General features: G+C 38.6%; 1 protein-coding gene across 4 annotated transcripts in view; it reads left to right on the top strand.

Annotated features, from left to right (window-relative positions):
- The window catches only part of LOC146551962 (leucine-rich repeat and fibronectin type-III domain-containing protein 2), a 140100-nt gene that overhangs the window by 71563 nt on the left and 43269 nt on the right, over positions 1-25268 (top strand). For 2 of the 4 annotated variants that reach the window (XM_085258183.1, XM_085258184.1), the window contains one exon: positions 7186-7295. The exons of 1 other annotated variant lie outside the window; for it this stretch is intronic. The gene's annotated coding sequence lies outside the window, so the exon portion shown is untranslated. Of the gene's footprint in view, positions 1-7185; positions 7296-10237; positions 10282-25268 lie in introns of those variants that run through there. One more of the 4 variants, XM_085258186.1, reaches the window with a different exon arrangement.

Raw genomic sequence — 25268 nt, 5'->3', positions numbered from 1 at the left:
GCTGCAGTGCCTACATGCATAATGTGTCCATCAGCTCGGACCCGTGTTCTTTTACTGAGAACTTGGTGTGAAGGAAATGTTTAAAATGAATGAGTCAGTTGGTGTTTTTGTATGCAAATGAATAGCAGTTAGTGTAAACAGGGTAGATAATGCACAGGACAGGAGATGAAATGAGCTTGTTTTGGGAGTTCATTTTGGGTCTAATACATTTTAACATTTACAGTACACTGAGTTTAATAGACGCAAGTGCATTTTAACCTGACAGCAAAAATGAAAACAGGAGCTGGAGGTGCAGCGTCTTTATAAAAGCCTCCTCTCAATACTCTTCCTAAACACATTTTACAACAAGAAAGAATTTTGGATTTTAAAACATGTCATTGCTTTTTGCATACATCTTGTGTACAGCACTGGAGGGCCAGTTTACACAGGCGATTACTATATGCAGCTTTATCATAGCTCTTCCATGCAAATGAGACCACAATCTCATTTCTGCATCAGCCTGTTGGGATGTTAAACTGTGTGCAATGCACTGTATTACACTTTCCTTCCCACCATTTCACACCATGTACACAGACTGTGTAAAAGAAATGGAATTTAAAGCCTTTTGTGTTTGAGTCTTTCTTAAAAAAACAAAACAAGATATCACAAGTTAAAAACTGAATGCACCTAATGCTCTGAATTAGCTTTCATGTGTTGGATTCTAATTGAACCATATGCTTTTTAATGTTGCATTCAACATTAAGCTTGTAACTGAGACCATAAATGAGGAATATGATTACTATGCAACAAACCAAGTGAGCTGCAAGATCACCATCACTGTCATAGAGTTCTGTTCAACAGGCTTAATGTATTTGCTGCACATATTATGTGCAGTATATGGTATTAACATATAATAAACATATAGGGATAGGATATAGTAGTTACATTTGTAAAGCTTGGGTAAAAATATTGGTATTATGAGATCAGAGCAGACAGGCCTACTTTACATTAAAGTTACTCCATCCTGCTGTTATTTGAAAATCCATGTTTGATTATTCCTCTGCCAAGGGGGAGGAATTGAGAGGAAAAAAAAAAAAGTACAAAGCTGCATTCCCTGAGATCTGCTAGCGTGGTGGGTTATGGGCAAAAATGAGCCTCTATAAAATCGGGTGCAGCTTTGGATCACTGTCTTCAAAAATTCCAAAATAGGCTATTGGCCTTTGCAGAAGATGTGCTCTCCACATAGGCTTCTAGTTAATTTTATACATTTTCTTCACTAATTTGTTGTGACCACTCTCCATCCCCCACACAAGCTGCTTCACAACACAACTCTCCACATATCCTCACTCGGTATTCTCCTGAGAGGTCAAGCAGCAAGACTGGTTTCAACAGTTTAGCATGTATATAATGAATAAATGGTTGCTGGTTGGAGCCAAGGTAGCATTAATTCCTTTCAAGCTGATTTTGCTCAAATACATGAATTATGAACCAAAGGCCCTCTGTGGCAAACAACAATTTGTGTGCTGCAAAGCTAAAGATAGCACCAACAGCAGGTCAAGCTAACCTCCCCTGCACTGAGCCTACAGTGTTGTAAAACCACAGTAGGTTCAATGAAGAGGTGGTTCAGAGAGCTTATTTAAATGTAATGTAAGACTGAACGCATGCCCATACAGTATGAAAGAAGTGAGGCAAGTGATGCATATATTAATAATGTATGGCACAGTTGGGGTGCTGGCAATGACAAAATAGCTATTTAAATGGGTGAGACAATGTGCTAGCTTGCATGCTGGGATATGAATGTATGAAGTTGAGAGGTAGCAAAGCATTGCAAAATGTTTGTTTGGTAACTTTTTCTAAAGGTTCACTCATTCTCAACTCTACCATACATCTCTCATGTTTTCATGATTTAGTTGAATGGAAGGATTTGTTTGTTGTTGTTTTTTTCAGGACTGTGTGCTGTAAAGTAAAAATGACTTTCTGTTATGGAAAATAATCTTCAGGCCTACTTTTGAGTCTAGACATATTGTTCGTATAAGAGTTTAAGGTGACTTTAGAGGAGTGTTACGTCTTTGAAGACACAATTTATTAGCATTCATAGGTACAACCCCGCCATCCACCCCTGCCCTTCTCCCAGCGCTTGGATCAAAACGATGCCAACAGCAGGGCAGAGGGACGTGTGTGGCATTCTTTTTGACTTCACATCTATGAGAGACCTCATTTGCAGCTCAGGTGTCATGTGCAAATTCTTTCAAAGAGGTAAAGTCATGGAATACTCAGCTTATCTGCAACGCTTTGATGACAAGCCTCTTTGCAAGAGATTGGGTGTGATTTGAAAGATCAATACATCAGGAATAAGGAGAATGCACGTAGATGTGCATATGCTTGACCTTGTTTTGTAAAAGACAAAACAAGGTCAATAGAAACTTCCAGGACTTCCTCTCTCCTCAAATGTTGGCTTGTACAACAGATTTGTGATGTGGATGCACATCTGTGGTTGACAGTGAAAACTCTTTATTCAAGTAATTTCTTGAATATTATTTAGTATTTCTCATTTCTTATTAAAGTATTATCCATCCATTTTGATCATTTGGCATAAATGACCATGCATAATGACTGATGAAAGTAATTTTGAATCAGATGTTCTCAGGATGAGCTCTTGCCTTTCCTAATGCATCTGATATTTATTTGCTTGCATGCAGCTTGTTTTATACACTCAACAAAAATATAAACGCAACACCTTTGTTACTGCTCCCATTCCCCATGGGATGGTCGTAGAGACCTAAAATTCATTCCAGATACACAATATAACCATCCCTCCCAAACAGTGGTCACAAATCAGTCCAAATGTGTGGTAGTGGGCACATCTGCTATATTGAGATAATCCATCCCACCTCACAGGTGTGCCACATCAGGATGCTGATCTGACATCATGAGTAGTGCACAGGTGTACCTCAGACTGCCCACAACAAAAGGCCACCCTGGAATGTGCAGTTTTGTCTCACAGCAAAATGCCACAGATGCCACAAGCAATGAGGGAGCGTGCAATTGGCATGCTGACAGCAGGAATGTAAACCAGATCTGTCGCCCGTGCATTGAATGTTCATTTCTCAACCATAAGCCGTCTCCACAGGCGTTTCAGAGAATATGGCAGCACATCCAACCGGCCTCACAACCGCAGACCTCGTGTAACCACACCAGCCCAGGACCTCCACATCCAGCAGGTTCACCTCCAAGATCGTCTGAGACCAGCCACCCAGACAGCTGCTGGAACAATTGGTTTGCACAACCAAACAATTTCTGCACAAACTGTCAGAAACCGTCTCAGGGACGCTCAACTGCATGCCCGTCGTCCTCATCGGGGTCTTGACCTGACTCCAGCTCGTCGCCGTAACAGACTTGTGTGGGCAAATGCTCACATTCGATGGCGTCTGGCACGTTGGAGAGGTGTGCGCTTCACGGATGAATCATGGTTCACATTGTTCAGGGCAGATGGCAGCTGAGAATGTCCCAGTTCTTGCATGGCCAGCATACTCACCGGACATGTCACCCATTGAGCATGTTCGGGATGTGCTTGACCGGCGTATACAACAGCGTGTACCAGTTCCCACGAATATCCAACAACCTCGCACAGCCATTGAAGTGGAGTGGACCAACATTCCACAGGCCACAATTGACAATCTGATAGACTCCATGCGACGATGTGTTGCACTGCATGAGGCAAATGGTGGTCACACCAGATACTGACCGGTTCTGGGTCCCCAGACCCCCAATAGCGCAAAAAACTGCACATTCCAGGGTGGCCTTTTGTTGTGGGCAGTCTGAGGTACACCTGTGCACTACTCATGATGTCAGATCAGCATCCTGATGTGGCACACCTGTGAGGTGGGATGGATTATCTCAATATAGCAGATGTGCCCACTACCACACATTTGGACTGATTTGTGACCACTGTTTGGGAGGGATGGTTATATTGTGTATCTGGAATGAATTTTAGGTCTCTACGTCCATCCCATGGGGAATGGGAGCAGTAACAAAGGTGTTGCGTTTATATTTTTGTTGAGTGTATGAAGGAAGGGACCACCACAGCAGAGGTATTGTACCACTCTAGCAATTTTTAGGTGCTGAGAAATAAAAAGGAAAAGTAAGGAAAAGAATATTATTTTTTCAGTGTGCCATGTTTCACTCTCTTACATCAACCATAATCCAGAGTGACAGCTGTTGATGACCTACGCCACATGTATGCCAACAGCAGCGCCTCAATTATACAGCATGAAATTGTAACTGTCTGAATTCCAGTTGAACTTTTACAACTCCATGCCTGTTTGCACTTGAACAATGTTAAGCCCACCACGAGCCAGTGTGGGCACTTGGGCTGCCGTAGGTGGGTTTACGCAGAGATGGAGAACACTGCTTGCAGGCTCTGGAATCTCATTAAGTATATTGTTTTGCCAGAATGAAAGCAGAGGTGTACTTGGCAACACCTAACCGCTTCAACCAAGGGAGTCAGGAAATCTCTGTGGCTTAGTAACATCTCTCATTGCAGAAAGAGCTTGTCAATGGGATTTTGGGAGGATATGCTGCTGCCTGTCACCGTGACAGAGGCAGAACTCACTTGACACAACAACATAACACTTTGCCTCTAAAGGAAAAGTTTGTTTTCTCTTTTTTTCACTGATTGTAGTTTTTATTAGGAATTGCAGCTTAACATTCCCATGAATTTGTTGTTTCCTAATGAACAATGCGGTCGTGGTCGTTGATTAGTTAGCTTGAAAGGTTAATTTATATTTTGCATGGCAAATATTGTCTCAAACATTAATTTCCAGCTAGTAGGAAAAAAGTGAGAAATTGACGTTTACCTGTGCTTAAGTGTATAAACTTCTTAATTGCTACAAGATACACGTTACAGCAATTATTGTTGTGTGTGTTCTTGTGTTCTTAGTTGTATTGAATTCAGCAAACATTTCCACTGTGAGGCAGATTCCAGTCACTGGAATAAACAATGATTGCATAAAGGTGGAAATGATTACTTAGGCCTTTCTTACTTTGGACAAATCAAGATTGTATCCAGATTGATTTTAGAAAGGCCTATACACTAAAAAGCAACATGAAATCACATTTTGCACATTTGATCCAAACCACGTTTGGTGGTTAGGTGGTTTGAAATGTGATTACAATTGGATTTGTTCAGATGTGTCTCACTGTGGACACTTGAGATGCACAAATCGCATTTAAAATGAGCTTTTGCACCACTCACTCATAACAGTGGTGTCAAATCTACAATGACAGATGTGCTGAGAAAATCCATGCAGCTATGCACCAAACATTATGGAGAACATATTGATGGGTTTGTGTACAGGTTTGGTGATGTTTGGAAATACAAATCTCACCTGATTACTCTCAGTCTGTGTCTACAATCTGGAAAGAAACCCCAACATTTTCTGAAAGAGTTTCAGTATTCTTAAGTCAACATTCAGACACTGTGCATGGAGAAAGATTCCAAAATTGCAATGCCTATCAATGAGTTTTCTTAAAAAGCATATTGGCTTAACATGAGTTATCATTAAATAGATCATAGTTTATGACTGAATGGAACACAGATGATCTGAATTTATAGAGACCCAGATTATTTGGGATGGAGGCAGAAATTGGCTCACCGTTAGAGTGAGTGGGGACATGTATCATCCCTACAGCACTGAAAAAGTGATCATTTGAAAAACTTGATGCGAAAATGTGTCAGAAACAGTGTCCACAGTCTAGATGGACCATGACATAGAGGTGAAGAAATGTAATCAGTTGCGCTCTGTTTATCTGTGCCAAGGATGAGGACCCCACTTCAGTGTCCCCATTCTGAGCAGCAGGTGACGTCTTAGATCTTGAAATCCAACTTTATTTCCTCTTTTCCCATATTGACAGTGTTTGTAGATATATTAAAGTATCTTTATTCATTTGAATTAAGCCAAAACAATTAATTTACTATTGGTACATGTGTAATAGTTTTACATTGCAGCACAATGAGCCATTAGCTTGAGTGACACTGACAAAGTCATTAGAAGTACTTTCTCCTGCTAAGAATGATCAGAAAACTGCAGACTGTGTACTCTGCAGATTGTCTAGGGTATCCATTTCTGGTTTCTAATAAAAATACTTTCACTTCTGTTCATTTGGAGAAACATAAAAAAAAATGTGAACAGACTAAAAAGTATCAACATGGCTACACTGAGTTGAGAATATATTTGTTTTCCATAATTTTATGTGAGCAAACCATTTAAAGAAGCTTCACATCTCTGGAGCTACTGGCAGCTTTTAATGGAGATACTGTAAAGAATGGCTATTTTCAGAGATCAAGCCATCTGCTTTTTTGTTATGCTCGACTACTGCGACACAGTGCTTATTATCCAGTATCGAAGTGACACTATTTAATTTGGTGTGTCTTGTCTGCTGCCATAAGATTGCGGCTCCTTCTGGTTCATCCAGTGAGATTTGGCAAAGACGGGTGCTTGAGAGATGCAGATCTTTAGAGGAGCCTTGTTTTTGCAGAGACGCATTATTCTACAAGAACAGTAGAAATTGTAATGGGACTTCAAAATTGCTTTTTGTTTGTGCACCTCACCTGATGCAGCCTGAAGCCAGAACACACAGTTTTTGCCTAAATAAACACTCTGAAACCAGCTTGTGTCTACCTTTCTCTCCCTCACTTTCGGTGCTTTTATCTGCTCTCATTAGGATGAGAAGCTGCAGTGGGCTCTGGGAGGACATGTGCTATGACATGGTCACAGAATTTTAATGAGGAGATTTATTAAGAGCTGTATTATTCCACCATTCACATTTCCTCCCTTTATGAAGCTAAGAGATTTGGTCAGGGAGGCCTCTTCCGAAACATCTTGGACCTGAGTCAGCCTCTGTTTGACCTTTTTAGATACATCTTTATATGTTTCCCCTTAACTGTGAAGACTGAAAAAAATCCACTTTGAGTGATGTAATCATCAAATCGGAAAGCAAAAGGTGTTTTTTTTTTTCTTTTTTTCTGCCCCTCCTACACTCTAAAGTGCACTTTCAATATAACCGTGTGCTTTTGGCACCAGATACCAAAACTGTTGCTTAATTCAGCATTTTTATTATTTTACTGTTGTTGTTTTTAGTATGACCAGATGAACATAACTGCCTATTTCTAACAGTGGGGTTTTTGTTGTGCACCTTCTGTTTTAGGTCACCTAACAGACGTGATTGAGAACCACATAGAAGAGTGGTTGTATGAATAAAGATGAATCAATATGAGTTTGGATACCTGACCTGACCACACAACAGATGCTTTTACTGTGAGTACAAATATAATACACAAGAAAGTATAGTCATTCAAGCTATAGTGGTAGAGTCTAACTTGTTAGTTTACTTAAGTTCTGTACTTAAAGTAGGAAGAGAATATTTCCCCACCACAACCACACGTTGCCAACAAAAATTTACTTTTGAACCCTGCCAACTCTCAGAGCTCTGCATCAAATTAATCCTTCTTTGAGGTTCACTTTTGCTTTGCATTCAGTTTCTATTAATCTCCCTCGTAGCCTCTTCCAACATGTTTATTTTTTTATTTTTTTGTATAGGCAGAATTTCTTCAGTTATTCATATTTTCCACCATTTCTTTGAAAATACTTAAAAACAGAATGTTAACTGAGCTTTGATTTTCCCAGGAGGTGCAAATTGATGATAGAGTTTCTGGGGTGCTTCAGTGTTTTAATTTCAACAAAAAATGGAGTTGTAAAAGTTCAACTGGAAAAGAAAGAAACAAAAAAAAACCCTTTCATTTTGTGCATCATTTTGTCATGTTAAACACTTTGACACTCCAATGTGCCAAAGCAATAATAATATCAAGACCCCTTTAGCTCATGTTACAGAAATGACTATGTGAGCAACTCCTAACAGTTTCACAGTTACATTGTGTATGTGTCCATGCACAAATACAGGCTTAAAGCACCAGACTTGCTTGTGGTTCTCTAAGGATGGAATTTATGTAGAGGCTAAATTGGCACTAAATACCACATGATGCCCTTCAATGACCTGTCAATTCAATTGTATTTATATCACACCAAGTCATAATAACAACCACCTCAAGCTGCTTTATATTGTAAGGTAAAGACCCTAGAATAATACAGAGAAAATGCCAACAACCACACGATCCCAGGACAAAAGGCATACTGTGGAAGAGAGCCAGACATGAATATTAGCTAATGATTACATGCAAAGCTTCCATTGCAAACTAGTTCATGTATTTATTAATTCTAGGTTGGACTATTGTAATTCATTATTATTAAGCTGTGTTATAAGCTCCTCGAAAAGCCTTCAGTTGATCCAGAACACTGCAGGGACTAGAAAGAGCAAGTATATTTCTCCCATATTAGCTTCACTTCATTGTCTCCATGTTTAATTGAGATTCCAATTTAAATCTTTCCTCACGTACAAGGTCCTAAAGAATCAGGCCCCACATCTTATCTTAAAACATCTTATCCTCACAGTATCTTAACAGACCACTTTGCTCTTAGACTGCAGTCTTACTTATGGTTGCTAAGGTATGCTTCTTCCTGCTCCTTTTTGAACATGAACGTTATTTGGAGTTGTGGTTGCTCGTTTTCCTTTTGTTTTGCTTTGTTCATTTGTCTCTTTTAATTCTATTTTGTTGTACTTTTTCAACATGTTCAAAATGAAGATTCAATCAATCAATCAATAAGGTATCTAAACATAGAATGGGAGATAGAGCCCCTCTACTATGGAACCAGCTCCCAGTTTCACTCCTCGTGTGTTTAAGCACTACTGTATTTAATCATTAGTAATTATTAAACTCTGTCTGTCTATGCCACGGTCTGTATTTTGCCCCGTCTCTCTGTTCTCTTCTCTTTTCCCTCACTCAACCAATTAGGGCAGCTTGCTGCCCCTCTCTTTGCCTGCTTTTACCGATGGTTTTCTTCTTGTTAAAAGGGAATTGCGTGATTGTCTGGGTTTCTTTCTAATATTGTAAGGTCTTTAGCTTACAATATAAAGTGCCTTGAGGGAATTGTTGTTGTTAATTTGACCTATATCATTAAAGTGAATTTAACTGAACTCATAAAAGTAAAACCATATCTGCTGAAATCCATATTTGTTCATCTTTTCTGTCAAGCACAGATTCACACATTCTTCTTTCTGGCTGTTGAAGCAATTTGAATAATTTTCTTTGACAGTAAACATTCACTTTTTTTTTTTTTTTTTTTTAGCTCATCAGCTAGCTCATCAATGACAGCTGTAATTCTTGGCTGTTTGACATGATGTCTCCTAGTTTCTTTTTTTTTCATTGCCAAAGATGTTTGGAGACTCTTTGAATTTCTTCTCACTCATTATGGATGGATGTATTTCCACCATGGCAGCACGGTTGTACACTAGCTGTCTGTTTGTCATAAAATAATCTATAGCGTCTTATAATTTGGAGAATTAAGGGGACAAATAACAATAATAACAAATTTTCCAAATAAGGTATTACCCCTTTTTTCACTACAAAAGCATTCTATTTGCTAGACCTTTACACTATACTGTAGGTGACAAGAAACCTTTGGTGCTGGGGGGTTGGTTTTCAGGGCAGTAAGTGTTGACCAATTCACATCCATAGTAGGTCTTGGACTGGTTGCACTGATTTATTTTTAAGGTTTGTGGTGTTGATTAGATTTACTGACTGAATTTGTACCTTTATACTAGCTTTAGTGGCTACAGGTTGGAAATCAGCCATATAGCTCACGTACCATCTGCTTATATCTTGTTGATCTCAGTTGGCTAAATCCACAAAGAGCAGTGAATATTGTAGTAGCTGGAGCTCACAAAACAAATTATCAGGTGACTTGCTTCCCCACGCTGCACTGCTAGGGTGCAGGGGTCATGTAGTACTAAATCTCTTACTCCAATATTTAGACGTTTGTAAAGGAAAACAGTGTATTCGCAGTACAGGGCACTCCACCACATGCTCAATGAATCAGGAAGCAGCACATATCCTGCATAAAGTAAGAAAGCCACAGTTTCAAAACAAGCTTGACAAGGGAGAGGCAGTAAACACTGACCTACTGCAGTAACATACAGTGTTTGTTCAATTTCTCCTGATTTGTCAGAGTAACCTGGTTACTTCTGCATATGTAAAGGGTAGATTTGCTAGGTGGCTTTTGTGCTTTTGTTTCTGGTGTAGCTTTAACACATTGTGTCTCAAATGTGTGTGATGTATTTTTCAGATAGATGAACGAGGTCCCGGGTTCCATTTCTCTTCTCATAACTGAAAATGACAGGAGGACACAGGTTAGATATTTAATCTGCTGCCCCATTCGGTTTTGCGGGAAGAATTTGCCAACTCTTGAAGGCAGAACCATTAGGAAGGTTATGATGGTGAAAAAATAAATATTACTGAGACAAAAAGAAAGACAAGAAATAGACCAATGGATGGGGATATGCTTTTGTTGCTGTTTTGTTTAATGCAGCTAAAGTGTGCTTACTGAACACTTTAAAAAGTAATACCTTTTTGATTGAATATTCAGGTATTAATCCAATCACCAATATATGATGTGATGGAGGGGGAATGTTGTGAGTGTGTGTGGGTGTGAAATGGTTTTTGGGGGCTTTTTTAGTTTTATCAGAATGGTGGGGATCCCATAGCAAACAGCTGGTCTGCAGATTGCAGCTCCTTGTTGATGAATAAGTTCAGAGGAGAGTGGCCAGATTAAGTGGGGTAGAAAGGATACCATGACCCAAATAACCACAATTGTGACGAGTGCACAGAAAGCACAACACACCTTAGCCTTTGCCGGACCCTTCTTTCATTCACAACATCCACCATGATAATCAAACATATCATAAATCAAAAGTAATTTTAGACAGGTTTCAGTTCAGTGGATGTCAGGGACCTCACCAGTTGGCAGGTCTGAATTTGAATGTGGTAAAATGTTAGCTTGGCAGCATGAATGTGAAGCACTTTTTAAATAAGCATGAATAGTTAGCATCACATAATCTTAAAGGGAGGTTTCCAAAACATCAGAGTCCACGACTCCAAGGAATGAAAGCTATTTTCAGAGCAAAGGCAGGCCTGACCTAGTATGGGATGACTGCTTATATTGAAGCGATTGTTGGTATAATTCTCTCTCTCTGGTGCTCAGTGTATATTTTGTGAGGGGTTTTTTTTTATAATCCATAGCATTTCAGTAAATCTTCTTTTCATTTCTCATGATGTTTAAGATCAATAGGTTATCATGTCTTTTTAGACCTCAGAGATAGAAATCATATAAATCCCCCTGCTGAGTCCATGCGGAGCTCTTCCCGGGTCAGCCCTGTGTGGATGTTGAACTGCTATCAGGCATCTGTCAGGGATTGACCGTGTGCAGATTGTGCTTGCTAACTTAAAAACACAGAGCATATGTGTGCAGCTCTATTTTGCCGATAAGTCAGTCACCCAATATCTTTCTTAGAGATTATTTCCTATGATGTTGAAAAGGCTGAGCAATATGTCAAAAGGTATGAGACTATACAGGAGCTTCAAGAGTCAGAAATGTAACTGGCAGTAATAACAGAAATAAACACAGCTTTTTTTTTTTTTTTTTTTTTTTTTTTGCCTGTCCCGTTTGGCTCTTTTGCCATCAGAATTGTTGTCTAAAGGCAAAGAAAGATGCCCAACGGATTTACTTTACCAAATTGATCATCCCAGCCTTGCCGTAATGGTCCATTTGATTCACCTTTTATTGTTTATTTTATTTTCACTTACTGAATACGGGACAGACTTGACTGGGGGAAAGAAGGGGAGAAAGAAAGAGGGAAAGAGAAACAGCTGAGAAGAGGGACGGGGGAGAAGGGCAAAAGACAAAAACCAACAGAATGAGCAGAAAAAAAAATGCATATATCAATCACCTGGGTCACCTGCTGAGAAAGAAAAAAGAAAACAAGCAGAAGAGAACAAAAGTAATAGAATAAACAACATCACAATGATATATGGGAATATGACAGTAAATACTAAATATTAAACATTATTGTGCAGCACATAAGATCAACAGAACACAGTGTGCTTTGAGGTAGGAGCCAAAAAGGGTGTAGTTTGTGGGTGTGATCACCCGTGTGTACACCTGTGAGCATGGACGCGCTTGTTTTTTGTTTTTTTTTAAAGGTTCCTTCATGTAATGAATGAAAATAAACACAGCTTTAATGTAACTTCAATATAAAAAAAAATTTAATATCTTCAGATGTTAAAAGGTTGTGCTGGGCAGCCAGAAATGAAAAGGAAAAAAAAAACCACTGTATAATAGATAAGAACTATCCTCCATTTTATAGAATGAAAAATGAACAAACATACAGCTGACTCGGTTTTCTGTGAAATGTAATAAAAGTAAAGCAAGCATAAATACACAATTTAAATGAACTAGCCTAAAAAGATTAGCTGTCATACATTAAAGCGTTTCCATACCAAGGCTTCAAATACTGACATCCTATCAAATACTGCTTGCTTTGCACAAATAAGTCCAAAGGATTCCTTTATCTAGTCAATTGAAGCCTTGATGTGCTAGCTACAGATAAGGGTCTTCTGTCAGTGAGTAACAAAGGCCAAAGGTAGCCAAACATATGAACAGTTTTGGAACAGAAGTTCACAGTATAGAGAATTATACTGCATAGTGTTCACTCCTACCAGTAGGAGAAAACTGAACCTTTTCATTCCCTTAAGAAAAATGTCAAATTTTCTTTTCTCCAAAATGTGACATTTACCCAGTCTTCTAAAAACCATCCTGTCACAAGCCCTCAGCCAGCATTTGTACTGCTTACATTGCAATGATGTGATGATATGAATCACTTCTACAGGAAAAACACTCAGCAAAGCCCCCAAGCATTCTGATTTACAAAGTTGGATTAGAGTCTTAAGCTATCTCCCCAAACTCTTCCTCTCCATTCTTGTTCTATCATTTTCTCTTTCTGGGAGAAAATTGGCATCATTTACTGCTGTCACCGCGGAGCTCATTGTCCCCCATTATCCCAGGGACAAAGCTACCGTGACATTGAGTTAATCCGTGCTTGTTTCAATTTAGCTTTCGGGGGGAGAAAACAGATAAAGAGTTCAGGTAAGGAGGCACCATACCCCAGGCATAACAGAAGAACTGAGCTGATTTCTATAAGACCGTCATGGACATGTTTGTTTTTCTGTAAGTTGTTTTTTTTTTGCTTGGTTGTTTGTTTTTTTGACTTCAAATTGCTTCATACTTACTGTACAGTATAGAGTAACAAGACAGATCAACTAAAACTAATCTTTTAGACAATAAAAGGAAAAAAGGTGTTGTGGCGCATCAGTTGGCCTCACCACAAAAGGTGAAGCACAAAACAGTGCTACTGAAGTTAGGCAGAAGCTTTAGGAAAAACTGGCAGTGCTATTTATACTGTTCTGCTCTTCCACTGAAATGTAAACCATCATCAGTAAAGCTCACTGTCTTAGATAAAGCTCTTTCCAGGAGTCTAATTATAGCAAGTCCAATAAGCTGAATTGTGAACCTAGAGAAAGCTTACCTAATTATATCCACAGTATTTACCTAAGAGACCAGAATTAGTGTTGAGAGAGTCAGAAAGTTGATCCAAATAGGTCTGCCAAGTAAATGGCTTTACTTGGCAGACCTATATTTCTCTTCTCATTCCAAAATGTGGCATGTGTTGTTTTATTTTTAGGTTTAGCTTTTGGACAGTCTGTGGTTGCTGACTGGGCTTCGTTTCAGTTCAGCTCAGTTAATATAGGTCAGATCAGTAAGGTACGTTTTATATTTTATATTGAAGTCCAACAATCCAAAAGTTATTTTTAGCACCCTTAGAGTAGTAAACTGTACTGTAATATTTTCCTGAAAAAAAAAATTTGCTTAATGTACCGTTTATTGTGACTCCAGCTGAATATTGTAAATGCCTTTGAGGCAAATCAATATTACCAGGAAGTTTCTATACACTTATAGTATAATACAGCATTGTCCTGAGGTACATTAGTCCTGAGTCACACTCTCTTGCTTGAGACTACCCCATAACTCATCTGAGCAAAATCAAGACAAGCATCACATCCCGCTATTTATCATAAATTCAATGTAAAGGATTTAAACTGTAGAGTGATATTGCAGAAAATCCAGGAGACTGGAGACTCTGGAGAAGCACAGAGACTAGTGCGATCGTGGCTCAAGAGTTGGGAGTTCGCCTTGTAATCGGAAGGTTGCCGGTTCGAGCCCCGGCTTGGACAGTCTCAGTCGTTATGTCCTTGGGCAAGACACTTCACCCGTTGCCTACTGGTGGTGGTCAGAGGGCCCGGTGGCGCCAGTGTGCGGCAGCCTCGCCTCTGTCAGTGCGCCCCAGGGTGGCTGTGGCTACAATGGGTGTGTGAATGGGTGGATGACTGGATATGTAAAGCGCTTTGGGGTCCTTAGGGACTAGTAAAGCGCTATATAAATACAGGCCATTTACCATTTAGTGGCATCATTGAGCAGTAACTTCAGATGATTAATTTAGACGTGGTTTAATAGTTATATGTTGTGTGGTGTGGTTTCTGGTGTTTATGTGGCTGAGGGCAATGTTAGCAACTGGTTAGGTCAAGCTAGTGGTCATTCTCAGGGTAGTTGTTAACATTTTGGTAACTGTCCAGTACAAAGGATAGCTGAACTGTGTTATTCTAGAAAACTAAAAAACAAAGCAAAGGAACTAAATCTTTGGTACGTAGATGAGGACATGCAGATTGAACCTGTTAAAAATAATTTTATAACATAATTATACTTCTATAACATATCATTACACTTCAGTTTTTGAAATGTTTCACTATAGATCACGCTGCTTTGTAATTTTTACAGTAAAAACATTGCTGTCGTAGAATATTACAGGCGTACTACAAAATTAATTTCAAGCTGGCAAATCTAATAGCCAATAGTTTGAATTCCTCTGAGAAACAGAGTTTGCAACATTGCTATTAAGAATGTTACCTCGAATAGTGATTCTCAAATACTGAGTGCTGGTCTGCAAATGTGTTATCGGATGGGAGCTAACACCTCTCCACCCACACCATCCCCGGTCCATTATCTTTAATCATAACATGAGCTTAGGCAGACAACCGAGTGTGGTACAGTAGACTGTGGATGCATTTATGTGTTAAATATAGTGTTTGACACACAGTGCACTCATAGACACCAGCAAATTTAATTTAACAGAGCAATGTTTCAATCTAACAGATATCTGTCCAGCATTGTCATCTTGTCAGCTTCACTTTGAAAATGAATTTTGTTGTCTATCCCAGGAGTTTGTCTTGATGTATCCTGCTCTTTATTTTCTTTATTTGGTCCAGCATTCAAATATTCTTTTGGAAAGATATATATTTGTCTGATATTTTATGTGTTTTTCATCTTTTGACATTTCCACAGAGGCCTGTTCAGTCCTCTACACAGCAGTATTAGACAGCTTTGGTCTGTTTGGCCCAGCCTGAGAATACACTGGCTCTCAATCAAACAAATCACCACCACCTGAGTGATGGATGTTCTGTTTATTGTTTGTGCTCTTCTTTGAATTTTTATTTGAAAATTCCTGACAATGATTTTTGTTGAGTTCACATTTTAAGGAGCTACTTATGAAGTTTGTGTGAACCTTTTGTCTGGCCTTTGGCTTTACTTCAATTTGTGGTACAGCACCTGTGCAAGGTGCTTGTACAATGAGCATAATATGACCCATATATTAGGTTCATTGTGTCAGCCCCCCTTTTGACTCTAGAGATGTCGCCAGGAACAAAGGTAAAGCTGCAGGCATGGTGTTATATGGTACTGTGCAAAAATCCAGAGTCACCACTCATTTCTTCATAATTTTCTTCAGGAAAATTGGTAATAGGAGCAGAGTTTGTTTGAATATGTGCAAATATACATTGACTGTTTGATCCTTTGAATTTCCCCTTTCTGTATTATGCTTGAATGGCTCACAGGACACACTGGTGAGCGGCTTAACAAAATAAACGAACAAGCAAAAAAGGAAAATAGTCAGGTATTGAAAATGAGTGAGGAAGCAGCCATTGTCCAAAGAAATCTTTGAAAAACCTTCAGAAAGCCTGGAGAACTATTGCTCGAAACTAACTGTTAATAAATTAAAAGAAAGTCTCCTTGGAAGTAAAATATGACGAAATGAGAAGCTCGTGAGCCACAAATACTATATAGGTTTGTTGCAGACTGTTTCCCACTTTGATCCTACATTGTACATAATCATCAAATAATATCACAACATTTTGCTTTAAAACAGTAAACCTGGTGTTTTAAGATAAAATATACCTTCCCCTACCTAAAACTACTAAAGTTATTAAACCAAAATGAAGGGCAAAATATTTATTTCTGTATGACCTAAAGTCCATGCTATATGTTTTCTTTTAGTAGGTCATTCAGGTTGGCTCAGGCTATAATGTCTGCTTAAGACGCTTTGAATACTTTGAATGACTAAATCTTCTCAGAAACCCTGTATTAAGTATGGGAACAGAGCCATATGACCCTACTATAGTTCATCAAGTAACCCTGTAGGTTATGCCTACCTCACAAAGCTTCTAGTAACACCTGTATCCCATGTAAGCTTATGTGACCTTCATTGTGACATTTTCTAATCTGAGGGTCAATTATTAAGCAGATATTCAACATGTAAGAGCAGTATTTTTACCAATCACACATTAGATCAGAAACTGATGGTTAGTTATCATGCTTGTAATTTCTTAACCCATTGACAATACTCAGAGTTATAGTTCTATAATAAAAGACACCTCATATTACAGGAACTATAACCTAAAACAAAATTCTTTTTTATTAATATACATCTTGTTTCTAATCTGGCTAATGTAGAACTTTTATAGAACATGAAAAGAAATAAATCATAAATCCTTTTTCAGCAAAAACCTTTTTTTCGCAACATTTTTGTCGATAAATGGCAGTCATTCATACCCGTGTGCTGTAGCAGGTAACAGTGAAGTATCAAAGTGCCTCTTTTAATTTGAATTTAACTTAAAATTACTTTAAAGTGCTCTAAGGTCACAATGTCTATGTAAAATCAACCTTGAAAATTTGCAGCCAGGAGAAGAAATGGCAAATTTGCTGAACCTGGGAATGGCCTTCCTATTCTGTCCCATCCCAGCAGGAAATCAAAAAGACGATAGCAAGTTAATATCAACTTGCGATCTATTGATTGCACTTGTCAGCTTTTACAATCTGGCCTATTCTGTTGGTCTCAGAGTTTCCTGGTAGCTGAGGTGAGCCCGTCCTCTACCTGACAAACTGCTACTCCTTCAGCTGTCCAGTTCTCACCACTACCCGACTCATCACCCCTCTTAAAGCTGCACACAAGAGCGCTATCACGATTCACTAATCCTGCTCATTAAGTCAGGCCCCTGGGCTCTCATTACTGTACATCTATTCCCACATGCCTTGTATCAGACTTCTAGCTTTCATCTTTGGCAGCATGTGCAGATGACATGAATTTGCCATGTGCAATATAGTATGTGTGTCAGGATTTTGATGTCTCTGTCAGCTGCAGGACCAGATAACATGGGAAAAGGCAGCTACTCTCACTTCATTTTGGTGGTGAAGGGAAAATTGCTTGGATTGCACTCATGCTGCTTGTTACAGACTCTCTGTGAGCTTCTATCAACGTTACTTTTTATACTATAAAGCTGGCCTTTAGCACACACTGTATTCACCTACGTTGGAGCTAAAGTGTTTTCTTTTGGACTCTGATATTCCTCTTTGAGTTGCAGGGATAGTTATAATGTTATGTGTGTATTTGCTGTTTGATACTGCACATTAAGCCTCCGGGCAGCATCCATCTTGCATTTATTGCTGTTATTCTTTGTGTTTTATCTTATTGCGCTATACCAAATTCACCCTGAAGTTCTGAGAGCACAAAAACAAATATACTTTTCATAGGCTGAAAAATTGAGTTTCCTTGACTTAATGCAATTCTGCCTGCTCTTCAGCTTGTGTAAAGGTTGTGGCAGAGTGGCAAGTGCTCGAGGGATCTATATTAACCTCCCTTTGAAGTTACCCATACAGCCCGTGAGCTCTTTGGATTTCCTTATTAAAAGCCTTTCTGATTCATCTCGGAAACAACTGAGACCAATCGGGAGCACCGTCGTCCAACCTGCATCTGAAAATCCTGGTGATGCATCATGCCCATCCAATCGCATAAAGCCCTTTGACAAACGGTGCTAAAATGCCAGTGACAGGCAGCAGGAGATGGGCTTGAAGAATGAAAATCATCCGCTCTCAGACTGAATCACAAAGTTGAGAAGCTTTGGCTTTCCGTCAAAAAATATGCACAGGCTGATGAGGTGTTCTATTTATAAATGACTGGTAGTAAGGATTTTTTCTAATCCCAGAGGGGGAAGAGAATAGATGTGAAATACTGTACCAGAGGAGTTAAGTGTATGACAAGGTATTACGATGAAAAACCAGGGGTTGTCTAGGTGATAACAGCTAATTATGACTCAGCAGTTTTCTTTATATCCTCCACAGAATGGAGCACAAGTTGTCATTTAAAACTGTGTAACTCTAGCAAATTGTTGGTACATGGGACATTTTGTTACACAATTTACTCTTTTATTTAAATATTATGTGTCTAGATGGGTGGGTTCCAGCACCCATGTGACCCTAATAAGGATAAGCGGATAAATGGATGGAGTCTACATGTGAAATTTTTTGATCTGGTTAAAAAAAGGTAAAGTCAACATAATATTTAATAGCAATAAGTGAGTAAAAATGGTTTCCAGTGTGTTTCACTGCTGCAACTGATTGTTGCATTTGACATATGGCAGGAAAAACAACATAAAAGTCACAAATGATTCCCAACATATGGGTACCAGCAAGAGTGAAAGGGATCATTTACAGAATTGTAGTGAAACCAGCTGTGACATGGGTTGTGGAGAATAACTTAATTGTTTCTCATACTCTCATAAGGAAGTATCTTTAAAGAAACCTTCATTTTCATTCTTTGTCTAATTTATATGTCATCACTCAATGTACGCAATATATTTTTTCACTCTTTCTATATGTTTTGTGGCCTGTTTGCAACAGTTCAGTTGAGCTCAGGCTGTTTTGGCTCCTATCTGTTCAAGGCCCCAATGAGCCCATTCTGTTCTGATTAGTCAGCTTCCAAAAACTGATTTCTGCTGATTCAAGAGACCATTAAAAATATTGTGCATAAATAGTAGATCCAGACCACCTAGGTGCGTTTCATGTGTCATGAACAAGTATCTCTCTATAGTTATTTTATCACAGTCTGATTTTGTTTTTCGGTCTAATTATATTTTAGACAGCTTTTGCAATACAAGTAAATGCACCGTTACTACCCCATTAAAAAAATGAAAACTACCAAAGCTGAACCTCAATCTAGACCGCATCAACTGCAAAGTGAGGTATTTATTCATTAAAATAGCTTTCAAAAAGTGGCCCATCTACCACAGTAGGGAATGCATGTTTTCTACAAACAGTCACATAATTTTAAATTCCCATCTGTTGTTATTGCAGTAAAACTGATTTCACAGAACTGATTTGAATCCTGGCAGGTTTGGTTATGCACAAACACCAGGTTGTTATTAAAAGAAAGGACATACTGTAAGTGGAGTATCTGCACAAGCCTGCACACTGATTTTTAGTTGTTTCAAGTGAAGCTCCTGTGATTGTCAAGAAATCTGTCCAAAGTTGTCCAAACTCATAGATTCTGAATTTTCTATTGCTCTACTCTGGTCCACATTATCACAAAACAACCATCGGAAGAAGTTATAGACAAGCAACAGATCTAAAATTTTCTTTCCATTTTTGTAAAATATACAAAGGGTTGTACTCTTCAAACATGCACATCTAAAGTCTTTGACACTAGAAGTCAGGCTATCAGGAGCCAAACAGACTCCTAAATTGACCACATGCTCAGAGTGGCAATTATAGATGTTTTAATTTGCCAATTTAGCAGCAGGCAGGCTCTCAAAATGTGTTTTCCCTCCCCAGTGCTTCATTGAAAGCTATAAAATAAAAACACTGAAAGTTGCTTAAAATAAATCAGCACCTTTACAACTAATGTAATGGAGCAAATATGCATGTAAATCTGGGCTGGGTAGATTAATTAGAAACATACTAGGAAAAGATTACAATCAAAAATACAATCAAATGGCTGATTTCTCTCTTTAATGAATAATCAAGAAGGAATGTTTATGTTGCTTAGTGAAAATAATATAGCAATCATGGCCTTATTAACTCACTGGCAAATCCATTCATCCATCCATGATGGGGGTAGGGGGTGTGGGGTGGAGTGGGGTTACTGGAAACTATCCTGTTGTTTAGACTGTGGGAGGAAGTTGGAGTACCTGGAAAGAACCCAAGCAAATGTAGGAAGAACATGCAAACTTCACACATCAGAACTGTGAGACAACAGAAGTAGATTCATAAAGTAAAACAAAACAGTCCTAAATCAACCAAAATCTTCATATTTTAGATTCCACAAAGAATCCACAGTGCACGTCAATGTTAGACTTGCTGTTTGATGGTTAGCATTTTAAAAAGAATGTGCTTCATGTGTCCTCTCCAAGCATTTTTTTCAGTCAAGAGTTTATTAGCAAAAAGTGTGATTAAACTGTCTGTGCTCATTAAAGTTGTTTACAATGTCACGAGTATATGTATCTACAGTAGATATGTGTATCTTGCCCAAACACAGGAAAAAAATGAAGGTCAAAAAGACAAATGTTTTAAATTAATAAATATTCTTAGTGTCAGGGAGACAAAGGGTGGAGGCGGTGGTCCTCATTTCTGTTCAAGATGGGTGTGCAGAGGAAACTTGGCCAGTTTAAAGTTGAAACCTTGAAGCGTTACCTAATGATCTGAGTCACCTTCACTCCATTTAAATAAACTATATCAATACATATTGAAAAGGGAAGATTGTGTTAGCCTGTTTAAGTTGCTTTGCTGGCTCTTTTCATCTTCTTTTCAAGCTCTTTTGGTTAACGATCCTGGCACCTGCCAATATAAATTAGGACTGCTTTTCACATTTTGAAGCTGTGGATCTGTATTGAGATACCTTTCAGGAGGGAATAAATCCTGTGAGCCATTATAGGCAAAAGAACAAAGTATTTAGCTGAATTGAGGATGTTTTTGGGAGCACTGTTGTCCTGACAGTAGTTGTTGTCATGCCAAAATGACTGAATCAATTTGTGGCATAAGGCCACTTTTGCCCCAGGGATGTTTCTTTTTTTCCTTTTTTTTCAATTTTACACTTCATTTCATTTTTACATTAAACATTAGATATTACTGTCTGCTCAGTGTCTGAATGGCACCAAAGTAACATTACCTGGGGGTAGAAAGATGCACTATACTCATGACAGCCACCAGCCAATATCACAGAGGGATGCATTTTAAACTTAACCTGGCTCGCTGCTGGACAACACATCCACCAACCTCCAAGGAAAAAAAAAAAAAAAAACTCCAGATGGCCAATCTGACTGTGTCATCCAAACTGGAGTAAACATGCTCATACTTCTCCATGCCTAGACGTCAGGGATATATAACATAGTTTGAAGTTATAAGCAGGCCAAAGAACTTCTTAGCCCACTTTTAGAGTTATTACAGTAAAATAATGAAAGTTGCAGAAGAAACATTTAAATAATAAGCTCACATTATGGGTTAAATACATGTTGATACCCAACCAACCATGGCTTTATCAACCAACCGTCCCTGGCAAAAAGTAAAAGAAATAAAAATATAACTATAATGGATGGAGTAGACTTTTTTTTTTTTTTTTTTTTTTTTTTAAATGACATCAGAAACAGCAGTATGCGACATTACGTGATGGCAGAGCTTCAGTTCATCCTTTGTCTTTTTTTTTTTTTTTTTTTTTTTTTTTTTTTTTTTAATAAATAGGACAGGGGGAATGAATGAGAGAGAGAGGGGGAGAGAAAGAAAGAAAACCAAAGGGGAGAAGAGACAGTGAGAAGGGGGGGGAAGAGAGAGAAAAAAAAAAAAAAACTCCTGGGTCACCTGTATGGAGGAAAAAAACAAACAAACAAACAAACAAAAACAAACAGAGGAGACAGCAAACAACAAAGAGCAACATAATAATAGAGAAAACAAAGCACCATCACAATAAACTAGCTAGTCATAGATATCAGTATTTACTAAGTAATAAACGATATTGTGCAGCACGCAAGATAGACAGCGCACAGTGTGCTTTGAGGCAGCAGCCAAGAAAGCTTTAGTCCGCGTCTGTGAATACCCATGTGTGCATACCTGTGTGGATCAGCATGCTTGCATTCCAAAGGTTTCTCCATGTAATGATCTGCTAGGGAGTGTGGGGGGGCCACAGCCCCGTCCTCCAGGGTGTGAAGCGGGTATGGAGGAGATCAAAACTCCAGACATCCAGAGGCCCCCAGAAGGAGTAGACTTTTAAAAAAGTGTAATACTTTTATTCATTTGTTGAGTTGGTTGAAATGTGGTGACTCTGAAGGCCAGGGCCAAGTTACAAACTGTTCTCAATTTATGAAGTGGGGTATGGAAACATACACACCTATCACCCACAAAGTGCCAATATAGTAAACTCCAGTACGTATCTGTTGCTTTATAGACAATTGTATGTTGTAATAATAATAGTAATCGTGATAATAATAATATAGGGTTGACACAAAATCATAAGACACACTTTATTCACCTAATGACGCACCAGTGTATGTATGGATGCCATTTGGAAATCACTTCACTGTAGATTTTGCAGTCGTGCTTGGACAGAAAGGCCCTAAAAATAACCGATTACAGAAAAATTGTCAGCTCTATGACAAGTTAAATCAACGAGAGGCTTTAAGATTGCAGTGGAATAGATTAAGTCACCATTATGATCAATTCATGACAGTGGAACAAAAATTACTCCCTTCTGGTTTTGTTCTGTCTGCATTCGTATCATATACAGAATGAAGTAAAGTCTTTGAATGAAATCAATAGGTAGGCACCCAAGAAATGATCAAATCATCAGTTCATAGTATTTGGAATTTGTATGGAAATTTGTTAGAACTGGTGTATGAGTTATGACCAAAATGTATTTTTTGAGATGCCGGTGACCTTTGACCTTCCCACTCTTAAGTGAATTACGGAGGCCAAATTGTAAATAATTTAAAATATTTTTTGCAGTGTATTTATTTTTATGAATATGATACTGTCGGGCAATCCGAAAACATAATTATTTAGGTCATGGCTGCTGCTATTGTGTAGGTATACACATTTCAAGGTCTTGCTTGAAGGATTCAACACAAGATCCTTGTATGTGTGCTCAAAAGCAGACAAATACCACTCAGTACACATCCCTCACCTGCCTTGCAATTTTCTTCTGTCTGTTATCTCCAGTGCTTTCAGTGTAATGACGAGTGTGTGTGTTCTGAAGCTTTGAAGCTCTTTAAACTGCACTGGCTGGATGAGTGGTCACAGATATGGAGGGGAAACCACACGGACTGCATAATGACAGTGTGTGTGTTTCGATAAACCCTTTTCTCACGGGCACTAGAACCACCCTGGCAGAAAATGTGATTACACTTCTCAGCGGGAGGTGCAGTGTAGCATGTTGTTGCGGGGGGTTTACCTGGCTTGTCATTGAGACCCATGTTTGTCTCTTACCTCAACCCACTAACATCTTTGTGACGCGTGTAAGTCCGAGGCAGATTGCGGAGGAAGAATTTATGTGTGATTTTTTTTTCCTCTGTTGTTTTTTCTTTTTTTTAAGTTGAACGTGAGTCAGTTAATAATGACTGAATGATGCGTAATGTGGATGACAGGATGACAGCATGTGTTGTAGCCTCACTGGTGTAAACTGACTATTAAGTTAAAGTGAACTGAAATATGAGTGAATGAAGAAACCAACATGCTGTGGTCACAAAGTGGGTTTTTAGTTTGAGCCAGAATGGTAAAAGCCTGCCAGCTCCCAACAGCTCTCGTGACTGAAACACACTTTCCTGAAAAAGAGAAAATGAATAACTCACTTACAGTGTGCCAGAGTAGACATAGTAGATGTATGATAGCTGATATTTAAAGTCTTTCTTTTCTTTTCTTTTTTTTAATGCTTTACATTAATGGTTGAAGATATCCTTTTAGCAAGCCCAACATCTGAAAGCCCATAGCTTTGCCTTTGATGTTTAGGGATAATGCTGGTGTTTCTCTTGTCAACGAATGTTATGAAAAGATCAATAATGCCTTAGTTCCTCTCTTGATATTTTACCAGTGGCTTTTAGTTCCTACTGAAAAACATATCTTTCAAAATGAACGACAAATATACAGTTTCCTCATGTGAAATGGTCAAGTACAGAGCACAAGACACTGTTCTGCAATTAAAATAAGTGGAAGTCTTAGCTTGAAGCACATACTGAAAAAATGGGGTGGGAATGTAAGAATATCCATTTAACTGCCATTGCAATTACTTGGAAAGAACCCCAGTGAGAAGCTGAACGTTAAAAACAAATCCAGAGCTAACCAATGCCTGCTAGAGGAATAAAACTGAAACCTACTTGCAAGTATTTTGGTCATGTCCCCAAGGTGATGATGTTGTGAGCTGAAATCTTGTTTTCATAATGCTTTTTAATATAAATAATATTTGGGGGAGGGTGGAAGAGTGGTGCAGTTTTCACTCCTGTTGTCTCACAGCAAAAGCGCTTCTAGTTTGACTTGTTGGCTGGGTCAGGCCTTTCTCTGTAGAGTTTGCATGTTCTACATGTGCCTGTGTGGACTCTCTCAAGGTCTTTTGGCTTATAGGTAACATACATTTCACAAGGGAATAAACAAGCAAACTTTGTCCGTTTTACTTGTAGTCTTGTAGTACTATTTCATTTTGTCTTATTTCTTAATATGTACTTGGTTGCTCTAATAGTAAAATGATAGAGTAATTGTAGGAGGTAACAGGTAAGAGATACAGCTGATAAATCTGGAATTACAGTAAGTCTAAAAGTATGTTTCTCCGTCCCTATTTTGAATAATATATTTCTTAGCCACTGGCCTTGATAATAACATGAATAAACCCTTCAAATGAATCATAAAACATCTTAATTTGGATATACTTGGTAAAACTTTCCACTGTACATTCTGTCATTTTTGTCAGGCACTGGTTTGGGACACCGTGTGTTTCCAGGTTTCAAGCATGAATGCCAATCAGTGAGCCACGTCTGGAGTTTGAAGCGAACAGAACATTTCATTAAAATCTTCATCAGTCTCTGTTTTGTTCTCATGTTATTTTCTTCCAGACGGCAATCTGTTCTGCCAGACCTCAACTCCTCAAAG

The sequence above is a fragment of the Mchenga conophoros genome, linkage group LG19 (genome assembly GCF_057382185.1).
Source record: "Mchenga conophoros isolate Kocher_MC1m ecotype Shallow Benthic linkage group LG19, M_conophoros_male_GT1.1, whole genome shotgun sequence".
NCBI lineage: Eukaryota > Metazoa > Chordata > Actinopteri > Cichliformes > Cichlidae > Mchenga > Mchenga conophoros.
This window is presented reverse-complemented; position numbering and strand designations above follow the sequence as displayed.